This window comes from Carlito syrichta, unplaced genomic scaffold, assembly GCF_000164805.1.
Source record: "Carlito syrichta isolate Samal-C Ts95f unplaced genomic scaffold, Tarsius_syrichta-2.0.1 Scaffold300036, whole genome shotgun sequence".
In the NCBI taxonomy this organism is placed as follows: domain Eukaryota; kingdom Metazoa; phylum Chordata; class Mammalia; order Primates; family Tarsiidae; genus Carlito; species Carlito syrichta.
The window spans coordinates 291906-312520 of record NW_007244132.1 but is presented as its reverse complement, the minus strand read 5'-3'; the positions used below and the strand labels follow the sequence as shown (position 1 = coordinate 312520).

General features: G+C 37.0%; 1 long non-coding RNA gene across 1 annotated transcript in view; it reads left to right on the top strand.

Annotated features, from left to right (window-relative positions):
- The first annotated feature begins 3723 nt into the window (after positions 1–3723).
- LOC110595369 overlaps positions 3724–20615 on the top strand; it is a 143306-nt gene continuing 126414 nt past the window's right edge. Inside the window, exons 1-2 of the long non-coding RNA XR_002481790.1 lie at positions 3724–3945; positions 4423–4556. This is a non-coding gene — a long non-coding RNA (uncharacterized LOC110595369). The remainder of the gene's footprint in view (positions 3946–4422; positions 4557–20615) is intronic.

Genomic DNA, 20615 nt, shown 5'->3' with positions numbered 1-20615 from the left:
TTGAATTTTTTTTTTTTTGAGTTGGAGTCTCACTCTGTCACCCAGACTGGAGTGCAGTGGCCGCTCCCGGCCACCGCAGCCTCGACCTGCCGGGCTCCGGCGATCCTTCCGCCTCAGCCTTCCAAGTAGCTGGAACTACAGGCGCGCGCTACCACACCAAGCTCATTTTGATTTATTGTAGAGATGAGGTCTCACCAAGTTGCCCAGGCGGGTCTCGAACCCGTGGGCTCAGGCAATCCACTCACCTCAGCCTCCCAAGGCGCAGGATTACAGGTTGAGCCACCGAGCCCGGTTGAATATTTTTTATATTATATTCAATTGACTTTTTATATCTATTATCCCAACATCCATTGGACTGCTTTCCTTTTTGCTGTTAATTTATAAGAGTTATTCATATAATGGAGATATTAACCTTTTTTTCTGTCAGATATGCTGCAAATATTTTTCCCAATGTGGTTTTTTTCCTCAATTTTTTTTCTAATTTTAAATATTTAAATATATCTATGCTTTGTGTGTGGGGGCGGAGGGGTGGAATCCCAGAATTGGTAAATCTTCCCTGCCTCTAGGATACATGTAACATTTTTGAAAGATTTTTATTGTTTTAATTTTTACATGTAGATCTTCTATCCATCTGAAATTTATTTTTACATCTGGTGTGAATTAAAGGTGCAACTTAATTTTCTTCCAGATGGGCAACCAGTTATTCAAGTTCCAGTTATGAAAGAACCACCTTTTCCCACTGTTTGAAATATCACCTTAGTCATATATTAAACTCCAGTTTATACCAGGGGTTTTTTCTCTCCACTCTCTTTATTCCATTAACTTATTCGTCTATTCCTATGCCCAGGATAGTCTTTTGTTTGCCATAGCTTTATAGAATGCTTTCATTTCTGATAGGTAAGTCTTTCCTTCAATATTCTCAATGACCAGGGAGAAATACAAGAAAAATTACCCACCAAGTTTACTTTTTTGCTCGTAAAGGGCATGATAAAGACGTGTCAGAGATGTTATTCATAGTGAGTATGGAAAGACAAGGAGAGGGCTGGGGGAGGGAATGCTACAGGATAAAAGTTATTCATGAAAAATATAAGTAAAATTTCACCCACCTCTTTTATTTTCTTCTCCTCCATAGTGGATAATGGTGTGGATGTTAGCAGTAGGATACATGATCACCATCATGACCATTTCCCAATGAACGCCATGATATGACCACCCAACTGCTGTGGCCGGCCCATGGGAAAGTGGTTGAATTCTCTACCACACTCTCCATGAAGTCAGTTTGATTGCTGAATTCAGAGAGAAAAGATGTTGGTAAACTCTGGTCTTCTAAAAGGAGAACCATTTTTTCCTCCAAAGTGATCAGCCACACTAAATTATTAACAGCAGAGCTGAACATCATTTTGGAAGTTAACTATCCTGATTGACCCAACTCATTATCGAGCTCTTTATGAAAGTAGCTAAGTGCACAAAGAGAAAATTGTTTCAGGGAAAATCTTGGATGTTTCCCTTGGGTGAAAGGATCCTTTCTGCTTCAGGAGACTTTATTTACACCAGCTTTCCCAAGGGTCTCTCCATCTGCTCATTCTTTCTCACGGCTTCAGTTAGCATGCTAAGTTCAGAGTACACATTTACATAATTGGCTATTTCTGATTGGAATGGATGTATTTTAACCCACTTTGGTAAACATGCAGTAAAAAACCTGCATTTTTGGAAGCCTCGTTGTTTACTTTTATCTTTCAAATCCTCTTTTAAAAAAATAAACTTCCTGATACTTCCTCGGTCTTTATGATTTTTTTCTTATTTAGTTAACTTGATTATATTCTCTATGAAATGATTATGGGCTTTCTTTTTATTCTATTGCCAAAGAGAATGTATAATTAGAAGCTTCATTTAATGTATAGATTCTGTGTTCAAGGAATGGCATGGGAAAATTTAATGAAGTCATTTTAGTGAAGCAATTAGCAGTCATTTTGTATGTAAAGCTTAATTGGGAAAATTGGGGATGACTTGTAGAAATAAGGTGACGTAGAAACCTAAATGCTCACTTTGTCTTTTTCTGTTAGAATCACCTATTTGGTATAGGATATTTATATATCTCTTACTAGGGTAATTTGTGTGAAGTTATCCTGAAACAAAAGTAGATATCATAAACTATATGTCTTTGTAAATTTTTGTTGAATATTTAAATTAGAATAATCAGAAATATGTACATGTTATAGAGCTCTGGATTGTTAACATGGAAAAAAAAAGTCAAGAGTGATATGGGGAATAAAGGTTTCAAGTAAAATGTGGTTAGTTTTTAAGTAGCGTGGCCACTGCCTTCTGAAACTACATCAAAAGATGTATTTCAAGCCCCCTTGGCCAGCTCTTCTGAGGAAATTTCACACAAAAGCCTCTTAATTGGTTGTCAGTAACACCTAGATCTTTTCCCTTTCACAAGATGTGAGAGAAAAAATGAGAGGCATAAACTAAACAATATGATATTGTTGGGAATTATCTTATAGATGCAAGCTTTGATTCCACATCTGTAGACTTGTTACCAAAGTTAAAGAGTCCCCGCCCCTTCCTCTCATCATGACCCTAAAGCTGGTCTCAATTCAAGATAAAAAGAAAGTTCTAAATTTTAAGACTATTTTAATATCAAAGGGAGATAATGAAAATGACATTTTCATCAAGATTATAAGATTTTTCAAAAAATTAAACACTTACAAAGTCAACCGTCAAACTGTAACTTAGAAACTCACTTATTTAGCCAAGAAGGTTAATAATTAAACATTCTATTAAGTTTAACATGCTTGCATTTTAGTTCAAAAATAATATTATAAATTAAAAGAGAAAAACATATTTCTAAAAAAAATCTAAAAAACAAAATAAAAACCAATATTTTGAATTTGTTTAAAACATTTTGGAGTTGAATAAGACACAGCAAGAGAAAGGAATGTATGATAATGCATTTCTGAAATTCTTATCCAGTGTTTTTCTTTCCTTAAATGTTTCCTATTTTATCTCCTATCTTTCAATTTGATAGGTAGTTGTATCTCATTGTTTCCTGGATGCCTTCTTGGTTTAAAATTCCCAAGATCCATGTTCTAAGGAAAAAAGGTGGCATGGGCTTGGGGCGAATGGAGCTTTCTTTGGAAAACAGAAAATCTTTCCTTGGGCTAAGGAGAAGAGAGACTCTTCATTCTGGAAGAGGGTCCACACTGTTTCATGGCATACCCTCAGAGGTAATGAAACACAAATGGATTGGGGAGACACTAGAAGAGTGCTTGAAATCCATTTTGGCTGTATTCCAATAACCCCCTGGAAGACTACTTCTGCACAGAAACCCCAGAATGGCCCCCTTACCCTGAGGTAGAGAATCTTCCGAAGTAGTAGAAGATCCGATCTTAAAAAGGTCAAACAAACAGCAAAGGGGATTGTATACAGTTCTGCAGGGATCAGACTGAGTACCCGAAAGGATCATGAATGGTTCTGTGACTATCCGTGTAGACATGAGACACAAAGAACCGGAAGAATGCTGCACATTCTACCCTGCCTTCATAGGGCCAATTGTTTAGAACTTAGACTCAGTGCTAAACAGAAATTAAACCGTTGTCATCTGGCACCATGAAAATTTAAAATGGAAATTTAGTTTAGTTATAGAAAGAAAGTTATAATGTCTCACTTACGTAAGAGTGTGGATTGAGATTTATACTCATTACATTTGAAAAAAAAGAGCGGGAAGATGGAGATGAGTATCGCATATCAGAGGACTCCTACCACTTTATTACCTTTAAGCTGAAGCCAGAGAAGGGAGGCCCCTTTGTCTAACAAGAGATTATTCTGATGGTTGTTTTAAAGCAGTCTGCATCAGAAGGATAGCAAGAATTTTAAGACGTTCCTTAGGGCTTCATGTCTTCATGTTCTGCGGTGAGAGACTCTGCTTGGGGAAGCCTGCATTCAGTGAGACATTAACATTTTTTCTTCTCTTTTATTTTCTTGTTCTTCTGTTTTAACAATCAAAAACTAAATATTTTAAGATATATCTTTGCTATTTATAGGCTATATAGTAATTTTAAACGTCTAGTTTACTTGTGTCTCTAAGTTCCAATTTTTAAATCCCTTGATATGTTCTATTTGCATTACCGTAAAGCCTTATTGACATTTAAATTTTCCCCTTTTTTTCCTCTTTTAAATTTATTTTTACTTTATTTAGTATTAGTAACTTCTGCTGTCATCCTTTCCTTTATTGTGGTATTGTGATGTGAATATGTGAATGATTATCCTTTATCTTAGCTTTATTTTTGACCCTTATTTTATTTTCCCTCTAAAATGTTTTAACCTGCTAGTTACTTATACCTTTTCATAGTCTTAAGAGTTAGTCCTCTTCTTCTTTGATCTTCACTATTTTGCTTTATATTTTCTTCCTCTCTCTTAAAGAAAATATGACTCGTTTTCTAAACAGCAATACAAGCAGCAAGGTTCAGAGCATGACAGGAGTGAAGAGAACCCACCCATAAACTGAACAGAGAAGTTTGGAAAGTTAAAGTTGAATGGAGGTGATATCTTGCCAAGTAGGTGTTTGCTGATATGAACATAACATTTTTGCAAGTTAAAACTATTGTAGCCTTGGCTTGTGATTTCTAATTTTGAAAGTAAACAGTTTTTCGTCCGTCAGGAACTGGAGCAGATCCTCCAATTGGTTTTTGAAGAAAATCTTGGACCTGCTCATGGGCTGATTATTGACTTACTCTTATTCTGCAACAGGAAATACTATGTGCTTATTGAGTTTTTCAACTCGCAGAGTAGTAGTGCTAGGTTGAGAATGAACATATATAGATCTTTCATGCACAAAATCTTCTTTGATGAGCAGTTTGAAAATGTATGCCAAAATTTGAAATATGCATAGAGCAATTCCACATGGAAGAATCAAGAAGAAATTCTATAAAAATAGTCACAAAATGCTCAAGTACATTATTAATAGGGCACTGAATTGTCTTCCTTGAGTATATATGATGCATATGTTTTTCAAAACAAAGAGCTAGTCCTCTGGTTCCAGCAACATAAAAGATCACGTCTCTGAGGCATCCTGCTCACTGCAAACAGAGAAACTTTAAGATAGAATTCATATTTTTAAAAGATTAAAAAATCTTTGAAAAAAATTTCTAAGAACTAATAACATGGAAAAAAATTTAAAGCTAGAATGGTAAGTCTATGAGTTGATGACACAGTGACCTTGGTAGAATTTTAGTATAAGATACAGGACCAAACATTTAGAAATGACAATTAAGAAACATATGTAGACGCAAGAGTTGTATCCTTGGAACCTATTTCTATGGAGATCACTGGATAGATTCATTTTTTAAAAAAGAGAAAAAGGAATGTAATAGTGATTCAGTAACGATTTCTGGAAAAGGGATAGTATAAAATCTTAAAATTTCAAGTGATGATTGTAATTGTAGATAAGTTTTCTATTTTTAGGTTAGAAAATTTTGTTTATTTAAAAGTAAATGAGAGAGACAGAGAGAGAAGATTCACCTCTCCAAGATGGAGGAGGTGGCCAAAACCAGGAAGCATGGTGACAGCCATAGGTCAAATAGCACCTGACCATACCAGAGTCTAGCAAGCCAATGGCACTAGATAAGCCTTTTTTTTTTGAGTTGGAGTCTCACTCTGTCACCCAGACTGGAGTGCAGTGGCTGCTCCTGGCCACCGCAGACTCGACCTGCTGGGCTCTGGCCATCCTTCTGCTTCAGCCTTCCAAGTAGTCGGAATTACAGGCATGCGCTACCATGCCCGGCTGATTTTTTGATTTATTGTAGAGATGAGGTCTTGCGGCCCAGGCGGGTCTCGAACCCACGGGCTCAGGCAATCCACTCACCTCAGCCTCCCAAAGGTGCGGGATTACAGGCTAAGCCACTGAGCCCGGCTTAGATAAGCCTTTTAAAGTTCGCTTTAAAAAGTTAGAAAAGGATTTTGGGAAAATGTGGAAGTGATACAATTTTTGAGTTTTCCTCTCCCTTTTTAAAAACAAAATTAATCTATCCAGAGGCCTCTATAGAAATAGTTTCCAAGGACACAACTCCTGTGTCTACATGTGTTTTTTTAATTGTTATTCCAAAATATTTGGTACCATATCTGGGATTAATATCCTACCAAGGTCACTATGTTATCACTTCATAGACTTATCATTCTGGCTTTCATTTTTTTCTATGTTATTAGCTCCTAGAGTTTTTTTTTTTTTTCCCAGCTGACTAACAACTAGGATAGTTACTCTGGAGAAGAAAGAAAAGACAATATCTACAGTAATAGGAAATAAAGTATTACAAGACCCATAAATTAGAGAAGATAAGACTGAATCGTGACATTACAAAATCTTAATGAGCAAGCAGAAGGAAGAAAAAAACAAAAGTACTTCAAAATAGTCACCAAGTACTTACTGGAGGGTAATATCGTCCAACTTAAGAACAGCTAAAATTGAGAAATGTTTCTATGTATACCAATTTAAAGATGGGTATAAGGGATATGATAAGGTCTAATAGGGTCAGAACAGTCTCATGAACTTTCAAAATGAAACACAACTTAATGCGAAACCAACAAGAATATAATACAAATTAGAACAGTAAGAGTGGAAGCAAAAAGTAAAAGCTTACATAAAGGTGAGGGGGGGGGAAATCAGAAGATTGTCAGAAAAATAAGGGGCTATAGTTGTTAACATTTCTCTAAAACCACAAGGCAGAGTTCTAGATTAGCATTGCTGTACCAAAGACTGTTTCCATCTACCCTATAATTAAAGAAAAACCCCAACTAAGTTGATTCCATGTAAAGTTATTATAAGAGAGAGAAAACAAGACCATACTATTGTCTTTATAGACTATAATGAAGCCAGAAAGACATGCCCATAAAACAAGTAAACATATAACCTGAAAGCTTAACAGTTTTAAATGAGCTGAAAATTAAGAAAACGATAGGTGGCATGAAAAAACATAAGAATAAAACAACTTAGGCGTGCGATGGTAGAAGTCAGGAAAGAATTAGTAAGAAATAAAGACTAATTTGAACAAAAAAATAATAAACACAACAAATGACATCTGAAAATAAATAAAAAGATAAAAAAGAAAAATGTAGGAAGAGTTTTTTTTCAAAGTGAAAGATACAGAAGATAGGCAAAACAGGCACAACATGCATATAATAGGAATTCCTGAATAAGAAAACCAAAACAATAGGAACAAAATACTAAACTGTAATTTAAGAAAATATTTTTGAAATTAAAGCAAGTCATAAATATGTACTGAAAGAGCTCACTATTTATATGAAAACTTGACATAGAAATATGCTATTTAAAAAACGTAGAGAGCAAGTCATATTGCAGTTAAAGTACTGGGCTTTCAATAAGAACAAAAATAAATTGAAAATTAGGCAAAAAGACCAAACATTTATCAAGAAAAGAAGGATGACATCAAGCTTTTTTTATGGTAATGCTATATCCCAGAAGACTGGAATAACATATTGGAAATACTTAAAAAAAGAAAATGTGAGTCAAAGTCTTTATATCTGGTCAAAATGACTTTCTGGTTAAAAATTGCACAGAGAGCCAGGCTCGGTGGCTCAGCCTGTAATCCTGCACCTTTGGGAGGCTGAGGTGAGTGGATTGCCTGAGCCCACGGGTTCGAGACCCACCTGGGCAGCGAGACTTTGTCTCTACAATAAATCAAAAAATCAGCCGGGCATGGTAGCGCATGCCTGTAATTCTAGCTACTTGGAAGGCTAAGGCGGAAGGATCGCCGGAGCCTAGCAGGTCGAGGCTGCAGTGGCCGGGATCGTGCTTCCATGAGAATCTAATGCCTCACTGATCTGACAGAAGACAGAGCTCTACTCACCCACAGCTCACTTCTGGCTGTGCTGCCCAGTTGCTAACAGGCCATGGATCGATACCAGATCATGGCCCAGGGGTTGGGGACTCTGTTATAGTAAATAACAAAATAATATGAAGTGAAGCCAAACTATTGATCATAACAAAAAATAAGATGAAGTTAGTTGAACCATTTTTCTGATTGGTAAACAAAGCAATATCCAACCCTTATATTTTTATATGAAGTACACCCAAAGCAAAGAGATTAGAATTGTTGAAAATAAATTAATTGTCAAAGATATATCAAAAACTTCAAATTGAAAAGAAAACAGCTGCCAAAATGTTGAAATCTGATTAGACAGAATTCAAACTGAAAATTAAGAAAAGAGATAGATACTTTATAAAGGTAAATGCTAAAACTCCTAATGAAAACGTCACAGTTATTGATATTTAAAACATAGAAGCATTTTTCATACCATAGAAGATTAAAGGAAAAATGAACAGAAGTTCAATAATACTAGAACATTTTCTAATTTTTAAAATGCAAAAGAAATTAATTAGACTAAAAATTAGTGATGATGCAGAATGTGGTCAGCAAATGTTTTCTATAAAAGACCTGATAGTAAATATTTCAGATTTTGTAGGCTATATAATCCCTGTCGTATCTACTCAACTCTGATATCATGGTGTAAAAGCAACCAGAGGCAATGTACAAATAAATAGGTATGGCCATTTAAAAAAAAATTTATTTATAAAAACTGGTGTCTGGCCCACAGACCGTAATTTGCTGTCTCCTGATATAGAAAACCTAAAGAATGTTGTCAAACAGATTTCATATATGTGTGTGTAATTATGTATCTAAGAATACATATGAATGTGTCTTCAATATAATAAAATTGATTATATACAGCTACATGATCAAATATATATAAACTTTTATTTACTGTGTCTGAAACATGTAAGCCATACAAATTCATAAATTCCAAAGTTTAGATATCATGCAGAGCCATTTCTCACCGTATTGCAATAAAAATAGAAATTAATAATTAAAAAAACTCACAAACATTCTAATACCTAGACATTTATGGCATTAAAGCCTACATCTGTAAGGCTAAAAAATGAAAAATAATTTTAAAGCCTTATTTAAACAGATATTAAGACCCAAAATAAAAGAAAAGAATTAAAAAAATAAAAACATAAATTGACAAGTTAGAAAACAGAAATACTATAAACATAAAAACCATAATTTTTTTGTAGTATTTTATTTTATTTTATTATAGGTTCAGGTAGTACTTCTGCATATTTTTAAAATGAATATACCGCATAATGGTGTGATTGGTCTTCATGTGTACCCATTACCCACACAGTGAGCTTTGCACCCAATAGGTAATTTTTCAACCCTCAGTCTCCTTCTGCCCTCCCCATTTTGGAGTTTCTAGTGTTTATTATTTCCGTCTCTATGTCCATGTGTACCCATTGTTTAGCTTTCACTTATAAGTGAGAAAATGCAGCATTTGGTTTTCTGTTTCTGGGTTATTGCACTTAAGATAATGGCCTCTGGCTCCATCCATGGGACTGCAAAATACATGATTTTGGTTTTTATGGCTGCATAGTATTCCATGGTGTATAAATACCACATTTTCTTTATCCATTCTTTCATTGATGGACATTTAGGTTGATTCCATGACTTTGCTATTGTGAATAGTACTGTGATAAGCATATGAATGCAGGTGTCTTTTTGATATAATGATTTCTTTTCCTTTGGGCAGATATCCAAATAGTGAGATTGTTGGGTCAAATGATTGTTCTATTTTTGTTCTTTGAGAAATCACCATATTGTTTTCCATAGAGGTTGTCCTAATTTACATTCCCACCAACAGTGTGTAAATGGTCCTTTTTTTCTGCATACTTACCAACATCTGTTGTTTTTTGACTTTTTAATAATGACTTTTCTGACATGCAATGGTAACTCGTGGTTTCAATTCGCATTTATCTAGTAATTAGTGATGTTGAACATTTTATAATGTTTATTGGCCACATAAATGTCTTCTTTTGAGAAATGTCTATTCATGTTCTTTGTCCACCTCTTAATGGGATTGTTTGTTTTATTCCTTGTGAAGTTCCTTGTAAATTGTGGATATTAGTCTTTTGTTGGAGGCATAATTTACAAATATTTTCTCCCATTCTGTGGGTTGTCTGTTAACTCTGCTGCTGTGCAGAAGCTTTTTAGTTTAATGAACTCTCATTTCCCTATATTTGGTTTGTTGCATTTGGGATCTTAGTCATAAATCTTTGCCTAAGCTAATATCCAGAAGAGTTGTTCCTAGGTTGTCTTCTTGAATTCCTATAATTTCAAGTCTTTACCAGATCCTTTAATTCTTTTATCTATTTGGAGTTAACTTTTGTAGATGGTAAGAGATAGGGGTTTGGTTTCATTCTTCTGTATGCAACTATCCAATTTTCCCAGCACCATTTATTGAATAGGGTGCCCTTTTCCCACTGTTTATTTTTGGTCAGAAAATCTGTGTATTCGAAAAACAAAACAATAAAATAGATAAGCCACTAGCTAGCTTAATTTTTTAAAAGTTGAGAAATTATAAATATGCACAATTAGGAAAGACAAAAGAGAAATAACCATAAAAACAGAAAAAAAATAATTTTAAGTGACTATTTAGCACAACTCTATGGGATTAATTTTGAAAGCCCAAATAAGGTAGATATATTTATAGAAAGAAATGCAAGCCGGGCTCAGTGGCTCTGCCTGTAATCCCGTGCCTGGGGAGGCTGAGGTGAGTGGATTGCTTGAGCCCGCGGGTTCGAGACCCGCCTGGGCAACTTGGCGAGACCTCATCTCTACAATAAATCAAAAATCAGCCAGGCGTGGTAGCGCGCGCCTGTAATTGCGGCTACTCAGAAGGCTGAGGTAGAAGGATCGCCGGAGCCCAGTAGGTCGAGGCTGCGGTGGCCGGGAGTGACCGACCACTGCACTCCGGTCTGGGCAACAGAGTGAGACTCCAACTCAAAAAAAAAAAAAAAAGGCAAATTACCAAGATTGACCTCAGGATAGACAGTCTACATAGACAAATGACCTGAGAAAAATAAAGAAATTGACTAAATATGAGAAAACCCTCCCAAAAAGCTGGAATTATTTTTTGGAGGGTAGTACAGGCTTCCCCCACCAAGAAAGTGTTCTAGGAACCCATCTGCATCAGTGTACTAGCTAGTGTTGTGAGAACTGCATTTGGCTACAGTGAAATTTTTTTTTGAGATTCTTTTAACGTTTTTGCCCTCTTCATTATAGATGATTTATGAGCACACATGACCATACTCCACGGAGTGTTTAGCAGTTTTTGACCAAAAACAGCATGGCCCCCATGTTCCACCCTCCCTATTCACCCGCCCTGAATGACTTTTTTGTTTGTTTCCTCGTATGAAAAACATCCTCAAAGGGAAACATTTTGCCCACGTGGAAGAGGCGAAACAGAAAATAGCAGAAGCATTGAAAGGCATCAAAATTGACAAATTCAAAAATGGTTTTGAGTAGTGCAAAAAGCATCTCGATGGGTATATTGCATCACATGGAGACTTCTTTGAAGATGACTGAAGTTCAGACATGTAAGAATAACTACACAATGTTTTATAAATAAATTCTGGTTTTTTGGTCCCCCCCATATGCTCCCATAAAAGAGAACCATCCCCAGATAGTTTCATGGGAGAATTCAACTAAGCCTTTAATTATTGTAATATTACCTACATTATTCCAGATTATAAAAAGAAGAAAAGTTAGAGTTATGAAGTTGCTATTACAGTGATCCCTCAAACTGACACAAATTATATCAGAAAAGGACCAAGAGACTAGTCTTACAAATATTGATACAAGGGTCTTAAAAAATTAAATGCTAGTAAACAGATTCCACTGATACATTAAAAAGAGGTATGAATGAATAGAATAAGTAGGTTTCATATTAGAAAAAACACTAAAAATCCATTGTGTTAATATAGCAACATTACAAAAATCATATGAGCATTTCCACAGATGCAGAAAAGGAAGGCCTAGCCAAATCCAGGGACATTCATGTTGGGACCATCAAATAAAATGGAATTGATAACATGATAAAATATAAATATAAATAAAATTGGTAACATGGTAAATATGTATCTATAGCATAACTCTACCTTACGATCCAGAAATCCCACTCCAAAAGAACTCATACACATGGGCCAAAAGATGTGCATCGCAGCACTGTGTATAATACCAAAAAACTGGAAATAAGTTAAATAATCATCAAGAGGCATTGTGATCAATTCATTCAATAGACTATTGCATAGTAGCTCATATGACTTTACTAATGCTAAATAGACTGGCTTATGCATTTGTCTGCTAATTTCTGTCTGTGTGACCTTGGCAGATCTACTTAAATTCCCTGAGCTTTGGTATTTCTGTCTGTAAAATGGAGATAACGATATCTACCCTGTGGTGTTGCAGTAAGAATTAGAGTTAACGTGTGTGTAAAGCTCTTTGCACGGCATGAAACATGGCCGACACTCAGATGATGACTATCTGAAAAGTGCAATAACACTCACTGCCAAGTTTACTTAACTAGGTTACAGCAAGTGGACTAAAGAGGACTTTAATAATAAGGTAAAAGTTATCAGATCCTTTTAATTATGTTGTCTTAGTCCATATCTCTTTCTGCTTGAATTATAACGTCCTATCTGATCTTCTTGACTCCAGTCTGTTTCTTCTTATCAAGAGTTTTTCAAACTACTGGTAACATCCCATTAGAGGGTGATGAAATCAATTTATTAGGTCAAGACCAGAATTTAAAACCATAAAATAGATAAGAAAATATCAGTGCGTTCCATATAGTATAACTAAGTTTTGTTTCGTGAAACTATTTTTTTAAGCTCTATTTCTGTGTCTGTGCACTGGATTATAAAGTAGGAGCATTCACTGTGGGTGACAAAATTTTATAGTCCATTCTCTGTAAGTCAGCCAGAGTTATCTACTGAGATGCAAATTTGGTTATGTCTCTTTCTGATTTATTCCTTAATGGCTCTCAATAGCTTTCATGAACATGTTTAATTTCTTGAGCACACGAGGTCCTTCATGATCTTACGATGTTTTCCAGCTTTGTGTCCTGCTCACTACCTCCAAATTATCCTAGTGGGCACCACAGGAATCTTTTGTAGCTCACTAAACATGTGCTATGGGCCTTCATGCCTTTGCCCCCGCTGTCCCTCGCTTTGGTTTCCCTTTTCATTCTTCTATGACTAATGTCTCCTATTTGTGCTCTAAGTTTTAGCTTATGTCAGTTGCTTCTTCCAGAAAGCCTTCCCTGATGCTCTATCTCTTCTGGGATCCGCAAGTGCTGTATCATTAACTTTAAACTAATATTTGTTACTGAATATGGCAATTGTAACTTATTAGCGTGTCTAATCTGCTAGAATATAAATTTCTTGAAAGTAGGTACTGTGATTTATTTAATGAAGAAACTGCAATTGATGTCCGGGAAGCTGGCATCTCCCAGAGCCTTAATATATGTTTGTTGATTGATTGATGTTGCTTACTTGGGTAGAAAATAAGAGCTCCTGGTATATATAACAAAAGTCTCAGGAATAGGTTTATTTGGGTTTTTAAGTTCAAAACGTTTCCTTTGATATAGAGGTTATTATTTTTTATGGTAAGGCAGAAAATATGGACCATTTGGAATCACTGATAGAAAAACAGATATAAACGTGGCTGTTCTTTGATATACTATAGTCTTGTGTCTATTAATTTTAACTAGAGTGGTGTAGTTAGGGAATCAATGCTGCAGTGCCTTTGATGGATGTGTGTGTGTGTGTGTGTGTGTGTGTGTGTGTGTTGTATAAGTCAGTTTGCTAATGTCTGAAAGCAGCTAGTTAAATAAGGTTCATGTCTGGGACTGCATTGTGGTAGGCTGCCCCCAATAAAAACATCCCTAGCACTGGCGATAAGCCGTTTGAACAAGGAGATATGTCAAACCATTAGTTTTCAAAGAAATGACATATTGAGGATAATGAAGATTCCTTTAGATAGGTTACATGTGGATCTGATACAAATAAAATATCTTATTAGTCTTCAAAGATGAATTTTCTGGATTTTAGGCCATTTTTATTTCATAATTTCCCTCTCATTTCCTGTCTTTTGATCATTTCTTTATAGTTAACAGCTTTGTAAGAGCAGGGACTTAGGGAGAACAGGGGAAAATCAAAATGCAACGTCAAGTTCCTAAAATTTATAGCAATGATTGTTAAGTACTATTTAAAACTTATTATGTGTCGGGCATTATAATTAGTACTGCTATGTGCGTTGTGCATTACCTCATTAAATCCTCACACCAAATCTACAAGCTTAAGTTGGGAGAAATAAAATTTGGCAAAGTAAAGTAAGCCATCACAGTTACATAATTCAAGCTGATTTCTCATTTTTTTAATTTAAAAATGGAAAAAGTGTGGTGAGAGTAAAGGCGAAAATGAGGGCCAAATTTAGAATTTAAGTTTGCCTTTACAGTTGATTTCTCATTTTTTTTAAAATTCCTGTTTGTGAGTTATAAACAGCATTCTGGACAATGGATATCATACTGTAATCCAGAGTTTTTACTTGTCTGGTACATTTTGCTGCACCATTGAGAACTTAATAAAAATTAAGAAATTAATATCACTTATTCATGTTTTAGAAACATTTAGGAATATGTTAAGCAAATAGAAAAAGCCAAAATCATAGTCAGTTTAGGAGTTAGATACATCAATAAAAGGTATAACGTTCTGATCACAGACATAGTTTGTACAATTGAGCAACAATAAGAGAAAAATAGATCGATCTTTTAAGCACTTGACTCCTTCTGGAGAAATCAGAGAAGACTTTCTGAAGAGATGACACTTGAACTGAGCATTGCAGGATGAGTAAGAGATTGCCAATTGAATTCCTATAGGTGCATTAAAAAAAAAAAGGAACCTACCGCTAAAGGGGCCCCAAAAAGCTATAGCAAAGAACAAACATTTAGAAAACTGATAAAAACAGTAACCAAGCGATCAGAGTTAGAGCACTACAACTTCCTGGGCGATTCCCATTCCCCAGACTTTAAAGTCTACTAAGAAGACAAGACATGAACTTGCTTTGTGACTGTTAATGGAAGTGTGATGGTGGGGGATAAAAGAAGGAGTAGGAAGGGAGAAGTTCGACAGCCACTGTTCTGAAGTGCTGTGTTCCTCATCCTTTTCATTTTCTCAGATTCTATTTATTTGTTGAATGAGGAATAATCATAACAATCAGATTCATCACTCTGAACATTCACAGTTCATTCCCAGGTAATGTGATAAGGATTATCTTCCTTCTTCCTCTACACCCTCTCCCCCAGTGCTTTTAAATCCTTGACAATAGTATGAATCAGAAGACCAGAGGAATATCATGAATTACCCTTGAATTTCTTGGAAGTACTAATCGAAGGGAAAACCCTGAAGGCTCTTTCAGCTATTGTTTTTGGACTCACGCAGCAATGGATAAAAGTAAAATCAAGACAAGGACATGTTTTACTTTTCCAACTCCGTTTGGCTGAAGTGCAAAAGAAACCACAGATGGAAGCTCATAGATGGGAGCCCGCTGATCCTACAGCTGTTTCTTTGTTGGTACAGAAAACCAATTGTGGGTGGGGGCAATGGAGGAAAAGACAATATTGGGATGCAATGGCATTTTAATTATACCTACCATAATTCCCATATTCTGTTCTGTGGTGAATTGTTTGGGGAGTAGCTTGAAATCAGAATTCAATCCTGCAAACTTGAACCGATTCACATAGTACTGTTTGGAAATAGAGAAGCGAGTTTGAAAAGGATTTTCCAGTAATCTTGCTTTGTTATGTTTAGACGTCCTCTGATGACTCTTGGGCTGAGGAGGAGGAGGAGGAAGAAGGAGGAAGGCCAGGAGATTAACTGCCCCATTTTTATTCCTTAGAGATATCCATTGGAGAGCGTCCTTTCCTCCTTGAGCTATTTTAACTGTCTCTGAATATTCTTCCAGAAGCCAGGGCCACTGGGCCTGAATCCTGCTTTCCTGAAAGAGGTATATGGCTCTAAGCTCATGCGGCCATCCCTGTTTTCTGGGACTGGACACTTCAGCACCGATTAAGTAGGCTACAATAAGAGTTACGTTGAATTTTATTTCCTAAGCCTTGATGAACCTGCTACATTCCAAGGGGTGAGGGAGAGAAATATCGATCTTGCCTTCTTGGAGCTTGGTGTCCAACACAAGAAACACATGCTAAGCAAATGGGTTAATCGTATCGCAACAAATATAATAGATGCGAAGTAGAGTGATATGAAAGCCTGCAAGAGTGGGTCTAGAAATAGATCAGGGGGTCACAAAAAGCTGTCCCGGGCAACTTAAAGCTTGCATACTGAGCAGATTATGTCGGCTAAGAGGGAGGGGAAGAGTTCCAAGTAGAGAGAACAGCATGTGCAAAGGCTTGGTGGCCGAAAAGAGTGTGATTTGTTTGAGAAACTGAGGGTAAGGTCAGGGTGAGTGTAATTGAAGTACAGAGAGCTAGCACGTGGGGTAAGGAAGGGGGCAGGGGTTCGAGTGAAGAGAGCCCTGGAAGCCATACTAATGATATTTCACTTTAAGAGCAGTGGGGAACCAACAACTTTTTTTTTAGTTTAGATTTGTGGGGTACCTGTGAGAATTTGCTGCTTAGTATATTGCAGGGGTCCTCAAACTTTTAAAACAGGGGACCAGTTCACTGTCCCTCAGACCGTTGGAGGGGCGGACTATAGTTTAAAGAAAAAAACTATGAACACATTCCTGTGCACACTGCACATATCTTATTTTGAAGTGAAAAAACAAAACGGGAACAAATACAATATTTAAAATGAAGAACAAGTAAAGTTAAATCAACAAACTTACCAGTATTTCAGTGGGAACTATGGGCCTGCTGTTGGCTAATGAGATGGTCAATGTCGGGTTCCATATTTGTCACTGCTGGTTGTAACAAGTTAAGGTGGCAAAAACACCCGGCGGGCCGGATAAATGTCCTCGGCGGGCCGCATGTGGCCCGCGGGCCGTAGTTTGAGGACCCCTGGCATATCGCATGAAGGCCATGCTTGGGCTTCTTATGAGCCCTCCCCCATAGTAGTGGGCATGGTACCCAGTGGGTGGTTTTGTATGCTTTAGCCCACCTCCCTCTCTCCTTCCTTTAGCAGTGCCCCAAATCCATGACTTTACATCTTCTGATGTGAGCATTTTTAAAAGGTCCGTTTGGCAATTGAGTATATGATGACTCAAAAGATGGCGGGTGTGGAAGCAGATTGAGTCAAGAGGCGCTTGTGGCAGTGGTGACGGGCAGAATCTCACAGATCCAAGAGAGATTTGGGACTCATGTCAACAAGGCTTGATGAATGAGGAGACATGAATTATTGAAAAAGAAGAAGTGTTAAAGGTCACTGCAGATTTTCTCAATAAATAAATGGGAAGTTGGTTGTATATTTATTGATATTAAGACCCAGGAGAGGAAGCAAGCTTGATGAATAAGTGCTGGCCTGGAACATTGTGAGTCCAGAGGTTTGGACGCTTGAACTCAGGGTGCCTCCCAGAGACACTCAGGTGAAGCAGCAAAACAAAAAACAAGCAAGCAAAAAATCCAGGAGACTTGAGGCTCGTGAAGTGTGACAAACCTGAGTCTGGAATCACCATTCTGCTCCTTACTGTCCATAACACTTTGGGCAAGTTCTCGGTGTCCTTATACATCAGTTTCACTTACTGTCAAATGGGATAACAATAACAGTACCTCCATTAATTTGTTGTGAAGACTGAATCAGCATGCACACCAGACTGGTAACCGTAGATACTTGGGGCCGGGTGTGGAATGAGATGGTGTAGGAAGGGGAACAGTGGGTAGACTGAGAAAATTCTTCATCTTTTTGTTGATGAAGTTTTTTAAAGAATGTATATGTTATCGCATTTATACTTAGAAATGAATAAAAACATGGAAAGAGTATACAGATTAAATTTAAAATAATCTCTGCAGAGCACTCAGCATGGAACCTGGTGAACAGTCGATACATGTTAGCTGTGTGCAGATGTAGAGATTGGGAGCTCAGAGAGATCTGGTCTAGAAGTGTGTGTTTCATAGTCATTGCCATGCTACGGTAACAAAAGCTATGGGAACTGATGGAATCATTTGGAGAGAAAATGTTGGGTACAAGAGGGACAAGGGTAGAACATTTTTTTAACTTGGATTCTCACTTTGTTGCCTATGCAAGTACAGCAAGTGCAGTGGCACAATCATGGCTCACTGTAGCCTGGACCTCCTGGGCTCAGGCGATCCTTCTACCTCAGCCTCCTGAGTAGCTGGGACTACAGGTGCACGTACCACCACACCCAGCTAATTTTTTAAAAAAAAATTTTGTAGAGCTGAAGTCTCACTATGTTACCCAGGCTTGTCTCCAACTCCTGGCTCAAGCAATCCTCCCGCCTTGGCATCAGCAAAGGAGTCTTAGGAGGGAAAGCTAGCAAGGCAGGAGGAAAACTCTGCTCACGTGTTCAAGGTGAAGGTAAGGATATGGCATGTTGTATCAAGCTCTAATAAATGGACAACTGCAAAGTGTGCTTTAGACAAGACAAACTGGAGTCTTAAGCAGATTTTTTTGACTAATCAGGCAACAAACTTTTGTTTCAATTGTCTGATTCTTTATTTTAAATCAAATCTTGGCTTCTGCCCTGGAAACTGGGCCAGTTGGTTGGTCACATGGAAGCTGAATTTATATTTCTTATGAATTCTTTGTCTACAGGGATTTGCTACTTAGAACTGCGTTGATTTACACAAACTAAAAAGATTTTGCTAATGTGAGAGAGGAAAACAAAAAGATACAAAGAAAGAAAATTTCATTTTGTTCATCCAGTCGCTTTGTGCAACAAAATTATTTTATTTTCTGGAGTTATCATTCTATAGACAGCCATCTCGCTTTCTAATTTTCTATTTCTTCAATAAAAACTGAAACCTTTTCCCCTTGGAGTTGGAAAAATGACTGTTATCTGACCCTAATTTTAAGAAGTCTTGTAGTACAATAAAAAGTTATAATAAAACTACTTTATTTCAGATAAGTAGAAAACTCCTGCAAGGAGAGGATTTTAAGTCTATGTTCTGCTTTTAAATTATATAGCATCTTATTTTAGGACACTAAAAATGCTACTTTTTATTAGGAAATAAAAGAACCCTAATCGCACAATGGGGAGACTGGGAAGTGAAAGACATAAATGGGTCGTAATGAATTTGTGGTTTAGGATGGCATTCTGAAAGGCTCTACATTCTGCTTAGATTCTGCACCATGGTGGTTGGGCTGAGGGAATGAGAGCTAAGATGGTTTGAGTAGCTCCCTACTCTGCATTAGTTTTGCACATTCCAGGTACAGCGGAGCATGGGGTTCAAGTCCTGTGTTTTGCTCCTTTAGCCTCATTCTGGCCCAGTTTTAAATGCCAGGCATATCGTTTACTTCTATGAACATCACTTTCCTAGTCTGTGATTTGCCAATCACAGTCGTGCTTTCCTCTTAGGCCATCAGGAGGAGTGGTTAATGGTAAAGCTCTTGGCGTACAGGGAACTCTCATACAACACAGTCAATATTCCTAAACATGAGACTTCCCTCAGTAGAATTGTTAATTTGCACCTTTTGCTCTGCCTTATATTCTCTTAGGAAATACTCTTCTTTTCTCCTTGATCTCCCTGTCCCAAACTTTAACATTGCCTTTACAAAAATTATAGGTATGAGCCTCAATCAACAAATCCAGTGATGCAAAATTCATTTTCTTATTTTCCTCAAACTCAATTTGATTTTAATTTTGAGACCTTATTTGTCCAGGGAGGGAAGAAACACAGTCTCAGTCAATTTGGGAAGCTCTCTTCTCCTTTCCCTTCCTCCTTTCTTGAGGGATATAAGTAAATGTGTGAAGCATGCATAATACCAAAGCTTTATAAGGAGGAACATTTGTTCTTAAATGTGCAAGGAGTGGCATTGAGGTCCTTGGTCTAGCCAGTACTGATCATCCTCAATTACTAGTCCCACAGGGAGGCTGTGGTTCTTTTCTATGTGGTCCTATCATGTCTGATATCCTTCCTAACAGGATATGTGCTAGGCTGTGGGACTCCTTTGCTAGGATAGGGAAACCATATTTTCTTCCAACTCTCCTAATTATTAGATCTATACTAAGAGCCATGAAGTTCTCCAACAATCTTTGGTTTTCGAAATATAAAAACCAAAGACTCATAAGTTATTTCTGCTCTCCCACATGTCACCTCCCTCCTTTGTAGTAATGAGTGCAAAGCCAATCACGTCTTTGGTTAGGGAAAAAGAGAACAGGGCTACCAGAGAGCGAAAGACCAAAGGCCAGCCCTTCAAATGGACTGCCCTACCCCTGTCATTTCCAGACGGACCATGGAAGTGAGTGCTCTCAACCACGGAACATGCCACGCATGTGAATGAAATGCCATGCAGAATTCATTATGTAGAAACAACTCAGCACAAAGATGTTTTAAAGTGCAAATTTTGTTTTTCTTAGAATGGGCCATGGACTATATATATTGACTTAATGAATTTTAAACTCTCCCATAAGTAATACAAGAGGGCCCTTTACACAGCGAGGGAGAAGAATCTTGAAATTAAAATTGACATACCTGTATCAAAGAGACAGATGAGGGCCAAACATTACTTATGCTTTAGAAAAACAAACTAATTTTGTTGTTGTTGTTGTTTATGCTTTGAATGAAGG